Genomic DNA, 9,874 nt, shown 5'->3' with positions numbered 1-9,874 from the left:
AATTCGGGATGCATTCGGCTCGACGATCGGCGGAGGAATCAATTGCGAGTATATAACGATCTGCACATCGCGCAGCCCGGGTATACATAATTTTCGTGAAATGCTCGTTTCGTATCGCGCACGCGCGCGCGCGCGCAGTGGAACGAAACATAGGGATGTGCGGGCATCGTACTTTGCAGGCAAAATATAGCAATTAGCGGAAAGCTGAATATTGGGATGAAAACATTTGGTCAAAAGGCGATTACTCATAAACAAAAAATTAACTTTCCAAATGTTTAAACAATTATTGTTCAAACAATTCGTTGAAAAATGCGAGATACAGGGAAACTGATAGCGTCAGTCCCGATTCTACGGGAAAAACTACGTAGAATCCACGTGCTGGACAATTTTTTCTCAACTCTATTTATTAATAAAATAAAAAATGTTTCAATGGGTTGTCTTCTACCGTCGCACACAGTGGATCGAAACTTCAAATTCTATGGATTACGACTAAAATTCTGTTCGGAAACAAAATTCTGTGTAGGAATAAGTTTTAATGAAATTAATTTTCATAAAATATTTTATTTATAATATTTTTGTATACCATTTTGATAATAATAGTATTGTAACGAATATATATAAATATACGTATAGTGTTCCTATTCGGTTTCAACAGCTAGCACCACGTGAAGGTAAGGAACAAGCTAGCCTTGGGCAAGTTATATCAAATCTTCTTGCATAAGTTCAATTAATAAAATTTTTGTTACATATTTTTGAAAATTTTAAGATTAAACAATCTGTATGAAAATACAAGAGAAAATTGCAAGATTTAGTGGATTTTGTAAAACAAAATTCGTGAAAACAGCCAAGGATAACAATACAGCATAGAGGTTCTTTGCAAATCCGTTGATTACGTGTGTATGAATAGAACTGGATTAAACGAAAGGACTATTCGAAATTTTGCGATTCTTTTTCAATCCGTTGCAACAGATTGTAAAAAATTTATGTCTTGTTTCTTATCTATGTGACGTTGACTTGAAACCAAACAGGAATATTTAAAATTCAATAAAAAAGAAATATGGTTATAAGAATATTATGGAAATATAAACAGAAATTTTACTGAAATTCTCATTACAAATGATTTCTGGGCGAAATTCTGTCTCCGAACCGAATTTTCACTCATGTACAATTGTACATAATAAGTACATAATAAGTTAGATGTATTCTATCCACTATACGATGTATAGGAGAAAAAATCGCACGAGATCGCAGCTGAAACCTATACGGTTTTTAGTATATGAATGATTTTTTTTAAATCCTATTTAGTAGATCTTGAACAAATATGAACATTCTTTTAAGTTATTCAATAAACATGTATATGTTGAGTTACGATTTCGTTCTAATTCATCATAGAGAAAAATGCGTAAAATATAACAAAATCTAGCAACGGATATGATAAAAATATTCTTGTAGAACCATAGAATTGTGTACCATAAGATAGACAAGGATCGATTTAATTATTTATATAAAATACAGCGAACACAAATGGACGACTTATGCCTAACACATTTTACTTATCACAGAAACTCGAGACTTTAGACGTTTACAGTATCTATATTACTCATTAGTTATTTTATATTTTCTGCATTCGGATCATATATTACAACTATTTTACAATACATTCTAGTAGATGAAGTTGTGAAATTCGAACTTTTATTTTTGGCTCGATGTCCACCTTTTTCACCGTTTCGATCCACTGTGGCGCGCGCCACGGATGATAAGCAAGGATGATATCATCATCGCGGCGTTATTGATTAAAATTTGCTGCGCCTTTTATTATGAAGCTCTCGCGTATAACACGTTTTATGGAGCACCTCCGCGTTATCGATCGGCAACGATAATAAATGAACGAGACACAATGCGCGGACGAAAGACAATACAGTTTCTGGAAATTTAATCCCCCGTAATAGCGCGCGATGCGCTCTTTTCATCCCGCCGGCATTTAATTACGAATCTTCCGCGGGACAATAATTAGGTTGCGGTACAAGGAGATTTTTATGGCGCTCGATAATATTCATTTATAAAATGCTGCGTGGCATTGTATTACTCGTTCATTAACGAGCGTTTATCGAGTTTTCTGTTAACTGACGTGCCGCGAATATTTCTCGAAAACCGCGCTCGCGGCTATTATTATCGCGAATGACGTGAATACATTTACTTATTGGCACGCAATATTTACGCGTAAATATATAATCCGCCCTCTTGCGTAATTTAGCGCGATTATCGTTTCTATCCTTGATTAAATTGATCCGTTGACACGGAGACTGTTTTCTGAATTTAATCTTTTCGAGATGACATACGGGGGGAGATTCATGTGTTCAAGAATAACATTCAAAAGAATCGTCCCTTTCAAAATTCACTTTTCTGGCCGCCTTTCTGGCGATTGCACGACCGTTCGATTGGACGATCGCACACTACATGAAATGATTAATTAATATCATTTCGTGCGAAACGCATCAGTCAGAAATATACATTTTCCGCGTCTTTTTGAGAGAGAGAGAGAGAGAGAGAGAGAGAGAGAGAGAGAGAGAGAGAGAGAGAGAGAGAGAGAGAGAGAGCGAAAAAGAGAGAAGGGTATCCTCTATGCAATGTTGGTCATCAATTTTGCTTTTCTTTCAAATATAAAAATCTGCGCTTCAAAGAGTCGAACGCACGCGCGCGCGCAGGGGAGAAAGACGCTTGGAAATTTTCAATCAAATATGACCGTGCCGGTAAATAATACGGATACTGCACTTTTGCGACAATGTCCACAATATGTTTTCTATTGTCGCGGGGACAAAGCGCGGAACCCAGGAGCTGTCTGGTCGACTGCAATAAAAACTGGAAGCGGTAACTGCATTTTACTTTCATCACCGTACGTGTTATCCAGACATGTCCGGTTCTTTTGCACTGCACGACCGTTGCAGGCCCCGCCGGGCTGCTATTCAGCGTGCGTTAAAATGGTGAAAAATTTGTTGAAAAAGGTTGTTGACTCTCCTGGTTCATTGAAAAAAGGCGGACAGGTAGCTATCTGGTCGTCGCAGCCCGGCCTGCAATCTCGTTCCGGGCGCGAGGAAGATCGATAGCGCGGCGTCGGCCAGATTGGAAAATAACCTGTGTCCCACGCGCGCGCTATCTGCCCACGTGCGCCACCGTGTGTTTCGAATATATCCTATTACCTAACACACACACACACACTCTCTAGCATCCTGCGTAGAGCAATTGAGATCGCGTGACAGACGGCCGTCTCTATCCGGTCGAGCGAGACGAGACGAGACGAGACGGAGATCGGTACACGACCGGGCACTTTTTAATCACGCATTACGGCCACCATAAATCTCTCTGGCCTCCGTTATCGTGCCTGGACGCGCTACCCAAGGAGCATATTTCATTGCGTAAGACGCATAATGCGTTGCATAATACGGTATTATGTTCTTCCGCGTGAAAGAGAGCGAGGGAGACGCGCCTTGCCGATACCCGTAAGGTAAACTTCCCAGTATCCGACCACTTTGAAAAAAAATATTTACTATTTAACGATAACGATCTTAACGATAACGAATGAAAGTAATAATTATTGTAAAAAAATCTCCAATACTCAACGACTAGTTGGAAAAAAGAAATACACCCGATTCGGGTACTTTTGTAAAATTGTAAAATAAAAATTACTTAAATAAGTATAAGCACCTATGGTTTGGCGAAATAAATGGTCAATCGTTAATAAATTCATTAAGAGATAACATCTATATTTGTATTATTTCCCGTTAGCACGTACTAATTTTCTAACGCGGTCAGGGCCAAACATTTTGTCCCAACATATTGGCCATAATTTTCTATTTCAACTGTCCTATCAGTGGTACATTAATGCGCTTCATTGCTTGTGTAAATATTTCATTAATAATAGATATATACATATGGTTTAAATCATTTTTCTCTACTTAAGGAAATCTTAAGTTTGCGAATATACGCAAATATTTATATCAAAATTATTCCTGATATTATATATTGTATTTTTTGTGACGACCTATATAATTAAACGTCCGGTTACTGGGACATTTACTTAACTCACGTGACGATTCATGTGACGCGATTTTGCAACTCGACCTCGTTTGTTCATTCTTTTATTTGTCCCGATGTTACACTTGTCTCAGCCGGCGCGCGCGGCGACCGCGATTCAGCCTTCCGACCGATTCCGCAGAGGTTCTGATAATTGCTGCTCGACTTGCGATCTAATCAGCGCAATAATCCGCTCATCAGCGCTTACCGTCCGCCCGCCGTTCACCGAATTTTCCGCGTCACCGGCGAATCATGAGACTTGTCTTTGCGCTCGTTTGCGCGACTTTGACTCTTCGCACGGAAATTGTTCTCGCAAAATGCCGAACTCGCGGAATCGCGTCGAGTCGGAGGTATCGAGTGGCGAAGGATCGGCGGAGCTGCATCGGATTTGAGACTCAACAACGTCTCGATACAAGTACGAGAACGGAGGCGTTTCCTCCGTTTTCACTCGCACGATCGGCCATCACGGACGCTCGGAATCGAACTCGGAATGCTTCCTTAATCTCGCCATAACATCTATAAGGCTAATGTGCGTGCGCGAGCGCGGCACGGTTCACTATTAAGGAGACGCCATAAATTCCCGAAGAAGCCGTAAAATGATTATAAACGGCCGAAGTTGCAGTTAACTGCGCGCCGACGTTGATTTAACGCAGACTTTAATGCGGCCGAAAGTGTATATTGTTGCGGGTGGCATCAGGCTGAAGTCTCTCCCTAACGAAGTATCGCCGGCGAAATCTAGTTTCAACACTTTGCGCCATAAGCTCACTGCGAAGCTTGTTTAAAGGATCTTCAAGAACGATTATAGAAGTAAGCCGAAGTGGCTGGGCGCCGCGCGGAACGAAGCGGGGAGAGAGAGAGAGAGAGAGAGGGGGGGGGGAGAAGGGGGAAAAGTTTATTCGATCAAAGCAATTATTGAAAATTGTCGTAGCGACGTTCGGAAACTCACCGTAATCGACTCGTTATTACTTCCGAGCCTCTCCAAGACGCTCGATGTTAATTCGAGGGATTAATTAAAAGGTCTCGAGATTTTTTTGCGGTGAGTCAACATCCTCTGCGGACATCATTTCGTCGTTAAAATAGCACACGGGCTTTCGCGAGGACACTTGGACAAACTTTAGAGTTGCCCGCCTGTTTTTGCACGACAGCAAAGAAAAATATCTTTTAAGATTATACGCGAACACACACATACACAATATGTATATATTGATACAAACCTCTGCTTCCTCGTCCTTTGCCTCATCGCAGGAGGTTCGTTTAAACGTTTCAGTAAACTTATGTTATCCTCCTCCACCTTGGACAAATACGTTTGTCATCCTTCAACGTAATCTGTTTTCCGACCGAAGCAAGCTCGCGAAGACTCGAGAAGGAAAAAACGCGATGAAGAAAATGGCTCAGCTCTCGTTGTTCCCGCCTGCCTTTTTTTTTCTTTCCGAAAATATCGCAGCGAACGCGAACGGCGAAGCTAATTTTCCGTCTCGTCATTTTCATAAGGCCGATGCCGCGAGACACTTCGCCGCGAAAGCAGGCTCGTTAATAATTATAATCATTGTGCGGAGGACATCTTTCCTCGAGAGGCGGTGGAGAGAGAGAGAGAGAGAGAGAGAGAGAGAGGCAAATTATACGCGTAAACAAGAAGCACTTCACCTCGGCAGACGAGACGAGAGCCGAACCCGTTTCAAGACTCGATTCCAAGTTTCCGGTAACGAACGGTGCAACGTCAAGCAGCCCTCTCCTCTTTTTTACCTTCCTCCGACTGACTACCGTTCTCTTTATCTCTCTCTCTCTCTCTCTCTCTCTCTCTCTCTCTCTCTCTCTCTCTCTCTCTCTCTCTCTCTCTCTTTTTGTTTCCGAGTACTGCAATCTGACCATTTACGGGCTACAAGGAACCGGGCGCGTTCTCCCTCGCTCCTCCTTTTTCTCTCTCTCCGACCGGTGCATCGAAAAGGCGTGTTACAACGAGCCATATAATAATGCAATTTACGGCGAGCCGCTGTTATTCGTGACGAATTTCGGCATTCGTGCGCAGCCGGGACGCGAACTCTTCACCGAAAGAAGAAATGGGAGGTGAGCACCTGCCGCTTATGCATAACAGGTTCGACAATAACTCGGAGAAACTTGAAGAATTTGCTGTGTCACTCGACAACCGGTCAATTTAATTAAATCGACCGCTGAGACAGACCGCCTAAAGACGCTTCTCGCGTCGCTCAATGGCTGCGTTCCGACATATTCACTGCCAGTACTGAAAATACATCGTTTGTGTCACGTATGCTATAGATTTTCTCGCAGTACTGGCAGTGAGAATATCGGAACGCAACGCACTGCCTGTCCCAAATTTAAACCCGCTGAATGTTCTCTCAGAACAGAAAAAGCCGACTCTTTTGTTTCGTGTGCGTACGCGCGCCAACGGATAGTTATAATCCCGCAAACTACAAACGTCCAAAGTGGAGATGCGCGAATCAAGAATTTTTATCGGGTCGAATCGAATCGAATCATTAGAAAATTTAACATGACTATTAAACATGCAAATAATGGATGGAAAATTTTAATATGAAAGGTCATATTTTGATATTATAATATCATCTTAAAGTAAATTATATGTTTGAATATTTAAAGTAATTTATAATTAAGTTATTAATTACAAGTTAAGTTAATTACATAAGTTAGAGGTTCCAATATACACAGGCCCAGTTTTGCAGTAGCTGACGCACGCAAGCGATAATGTGTAATTTGATTCCTATTCGAATTATACGGATATTCGAATTCGAGTAGTTCGCACATCTCTAGTCGAAAGTGATAGCTCCGAGCGACGATATTAATGGTCGCGCGCTAGCCATCGCGCTCACGTGCGTCCTCGCGTAATTTAGGCGAACTCGCTGCCGTTTAATCACTCGAGAACTCCACCGCGGCAGGAACTATTTTTCTTTCGTATCGGCGAAGCAGCTGCAGCGCTCGATGCCACCCTGCAGCCATCCATGATATCATAATTCATCTCAATCTTGGAAGTATAATATCGACTCGAGCGAGGAATTGGTATCTTTACCGCCAGCAGCTGGCCAGCAGCGTTCTGAGCGACGTAACTGGCGACGAAACCGCGGATTAAACATGAATCACACAAACGAGCCCATTATTCCCGACTTTCAGCCTTAAAATGAACGTTACGCGTTATGCGATATATTATTAATAACCATCATTTTATCGCCATAAATATTACGCGTATTGAGCGAACGAGCGGGCGCGCGCGTCTATAATTCACCTTTATCTCGTATACGTTAATTACGCATTACGCAATCGTGAATTATTCGATCAAATGTTAACCCGTTAAACGACCCCTCCCTCCCTCCCTCCCTCCCTCCTTTGTGCGTAACATCTCTCGGCGGGGAACTTACGAGGTGCGGGGATACTATGAAACGCACAAGTTGTGTCATAGAGACACAAAGGCGAAGAGAGCGCGCGATGCAGAAAAATAGGAGCCGACCGGCCGCGCGGGCGGTGTGCGGCAAAAGGAGGAGAAGGCCGGTTCGCTAAACATCTCGCTAAACAAAACCGGTATTCGCTTTTACATCGCGTTCAAAAGGAGAAAAAAAGAAAGGAAGGGAAATTAAACAGAGTGCTCGACGAAGAACGAGCGAGGGAAACGCATCGCCCGGCTCGTGTGTGTGCGCGCGCGACTTTTATTGCAGTTTTATAATTATCTCGACGCGCGCGCGGCGCGGCGCGGCGCGGAACCTGCGCCTGTGCAATACGCGCCGTTTATCCTCGAAGCGAGCATCGAGTACAATCTAGATGAATTTCGAGAGAATCGTCACTTGAAGAATCAACGCGACGTGTTTACGTGTCCATTACGTGAGCGAAACGTGCCTGTGGAGTGGATCGCCGCTCACTATCTAAGCTATATATCGGCGGCCAAACTTTTGTGCACGCCGCGATCTCTCGGCGATCGCGTTTCGCTTGGCCTTCGGCCACCACAGACGCGTTTACCGATGATGTCAGATCTAGACGGCTCAGATCTAGACGGCACGATCTTTGAGGGATGTATGGGTGAGCTAAGTGAGTTGCGCTGCGATATCTTTCACGTCCTGATAACGGACCGTGTGTTCACATGATATCGATAATACGCGATCGCGAAACGCGGCTCACCGCTCGACATGATTCGCTGTTTTACCAATAACGGCGATAACATTTCACCGACCGAAACAATGAGAGAGAAAGAGAAAGAAAAATGAAGAGAGTGGGGAGAGAGAGGGGGAGAGAGGGGGAGAGAGGGGGAGAGAGAGAGAGAAAGAGAGAGCGAGAGAGAGAGAGAGAGAGAGAGAGAGAGAGAGAGAGAGAGAGCGAGCGTGCGAGTTATCAAATCAAATTTGCAGTAGGTAATTATGGCGCGATATAATCCGCTAATGAAGCTTATACGTTAACTCGACGCAGAATGAACTGCCGGAGCATTATTTATAACGAACGCTGACACATCCCCGGCCGAAAGCGCTTAACGTTTGATCGAGGATTTTCCAACATTGTTCGGGAATTATATCTGCTTGACTGACACGTGGCGTTGCCACTTTGTACGTTTATTTATGACGCGCGTTATAATTTCGAATTCGCGTATTTTTAAACGCGCGAGACATCGCGCACGGCGATGCGCGCTCAGCTCGACCGCATGACATCTCATTTACAGTCGAAAAATTCAAATAAACATAGCTTGAATTCGCGACTAGGATGTAGTTCGCGATTAAGAAGTAAATGAAATATTGTAAATACCGCGAACTGCAAATCGCGCGCCGAGTGTAAAGGATAAAACACATTAAAGTAACCTAAAAAAAAAAGGAAAAAAATAATATAAAATATTGCGAGTGCAATAAAGCTCTCGTTCAGCTGGAACATTTCGCGTGTAACCCAATTCAACTTATATTTTCGTGTTCGGTTGTATTAACAATATATCGTCCATTAAATTGCAAATGCTTTTATCTGGACAACCGTTGCAACATTCATTTATCTCAAATTCTCGAATGAAAGCTATTCGCCGCTGTGTGTATTTTATTTCGGGACACATCGTAATTAATACATTCCTTAGCAAACGTACAATTATGTAGAAAACGTCCCGTCGCTCGTTTTATGCGTACAGTTTTATTTGTACAAATATCTGTTCGACGGTGAGAGCGTCGCAGAAATGTTTTCCGTTTACCTGGGTGTGTTCTTTGCTTTGCGATTTTAGGAACGAGCGAAGAACTAGGTAAGAGAAATGTGTTAAGCGCGCGCCAGCTATGTGTCAAGCATAGCATGAATATTTGCTCATTTTAATTTGCGCATTTTCAAAAATGGCGTCTGCCCGTCCACGGCTACACCACGTGGTAAAACGCGGAACCAAGTCGAAATTTTGCTGTTCTACAATAACATTGCAAGCACCGTCGAACGTGAAGAATCAATTGAAAATCTCTCGAGATATAATACCGTAGTAACGGGCTATTGTGCGGTACCTCGATTTAATCTGGCTATTGTTCTACTTCCATTTGATCTCTGTTCCTGATTTCAATGAGCGCTGTTATTTATTATGTAATTTGCGTAATTACAGATAGAGAGTAAGCGAGGTGAGCAAACATTAAATAATTAATGAGGGTAAATAACGAGGTCAGTAATAGCATCACGGAAAGTTTCCTTCACTCGTGCGATTCTTATCGGTGTCGAAAGTCTCGATAGGACTTGGCGAGTCAAAAGAGATGAGAAAAAGAGATACATCTAAGATACGCGATGTGCGTCAATAAGGCTCACTGAACCTTCGGCTCGGCATAATAAAGAAGCTGAATACGGAAAT

This window comes from Harpegnathos saltator, unplaced genomic scaffold (genome assembly GCF_003227715.2).
Source record: "Harpegnathos saltator strain DR-91 unplaced genomic scaffold, Hsal_v8.6 scaffold54, whole genome shotgun sequence".
NCBI lineage: Eukaryota > Metazoa > Arthropoda > Insecta > Hymenoptera > Formicidae > Harpegnathos > Harpegnathos saltator.
Note: the sequence above shows the minus strand (reverse complement) of the source record.